Source organism: Drosophila hydei, unplaced genomic scaffold, assembly GCF_003285905.1.
Source record: "Drosophila hydei strain 15085-1641.00,03,60 unplaced genomic scaffold, DhydRS2 tig00000063-arrow-pilon, whole genome shotgun sequence".
Taxonomy (NCBI): Eukaryota; Metazoa; Arthropoda; class Insecta; order Diptera; family Drosophilidae; genus Drosophila; species Drosophila hydei.
The window spans coordinates 7,021,964-7,023,572 of record NW_022045657.1 but is presented as its reverse complement, the minus strand read 5'-3'; positions in this window follow the sequence as shown (position 1 = coordinate 7,023,572).

Sequence of the window (1,609 nt, the reverse complement as noted above, 5' to 3'; positions counted from 1 at the left end):
TCATACGCAGCGTATATTAAAGGGGCGAATTATAAAACCCATCAACTTGCTGGCATTAACGGCTTTGAAGCTCATCACAACATATTGCAGCATTTATCCCTACCAATCCCCCCTTTGGCAATGGAGCAGCGCTGAACACATTATACGAGCAGCTAATGGCGGCGTTTTTGGACTCGAATTGGGGAGAATGGGGAATGAAAACAAATAACGAAATGCGATACGCAATTATAGCCTAATCCTAGGCAATAATCAAAAGCCATAACCTTGCCCAGAACTCAACTGAACTGTGTGATCTCGCAACTATAGCAACAGCAGCAGCAGCAACAACAAATGTGGCTATAACAATAGCAACATGTGTGGGTGTCGCATTGCTTTTGATTATGGTGCATAAATGTTTTTTAACAACGGCAAACAAAAGCAATCGACAGACGACAGACGAAAGAAGAAATCGAAAGGCAAAAGGCGACAATCGAAAAGCCCCGAAAATCAAAGGCGTTTGTGGGTTTCATTTTGGACAATGACAGTGTGGACCATTGGTCTGGCATTCAGATCCTGGGCACATAAACAACAATAAATACGGTTGTGCCCACCATTGAGCATATTATTGGAACCAAGCATACGAAGGCAGCGATTTGGCATGCACGCTACGTCCTGGCCGCTCTGCTCCTTGCGTCCGCCCAGTGTAGTGTCGCCGGATCGACATCGGCCGATGGGACGATGGGCTGGCCGACCGGCCGACTGACCGTTGTTTTCAATCCTTTGCGCCAATAAACTTTTTTATGTCGGCTATTTGTAACCTTTTTGGATTTAACCATCGGCCCCCACCCGCTTGATGTGACCTAATAGCGGTTTGCTTTCTTTCACTTTGATTTAAAAATATGTTTCGCCCTCGCACCACACTTAACAGACTCCTTTGGCTGCATTTTAAGTAGATATTGGTGTAAGGGATGTGAGTTGTCCCTTCTCCATTCTTCAACTGTTTGCTTCTGACTTTGTAGAGCATAATTTGAACATAATAGCTCTCTATCGTCTCTGTCATCCTTTGTCCTGTGTCCATTGTGTCCAGTCTCCCTCTCTGCGTCGCTCTCTGCGAATTGAGATGTTTGTGAAATTCGGCAACATCCTTTATTCCGCTCATCTCTTTTGCATCTGCTTGATTTTTTAATATTCATTGTATATTGTGTGCATGGCGATTACCGCTGATTGCGTGCATTATTAATTTTGTGTGTGTTTATTGGTTAAAGAGCGTGCTTTAAAAATTTATTACTGTTAAATGCAATTCATTGATTAATTTATAAACCCACTGCTCTTGATCCGACATGAGCTCATTGAAATATTGATAAATACTATTTTATTTACCAACAGCCTCAGACCCGTCGTCCCTCTCTCTCTCTCTTTCTCCCCCTGTTTCTGTCTGTGTGTTCGATTAAAGCGTTAATTATATTATTTAACATACACAAGCAGTGAATTAAAGCCGCAGATGACTCGCTATGTTGATGCAAGCTTACCAGCGAAATTATTCAAATTCACTTTCAAATGGCTAAGTATTAAGCAGGCAGAAACATATAGCGGGTAATAAATGGAATACGCTTTCTCGCTCACATGATAG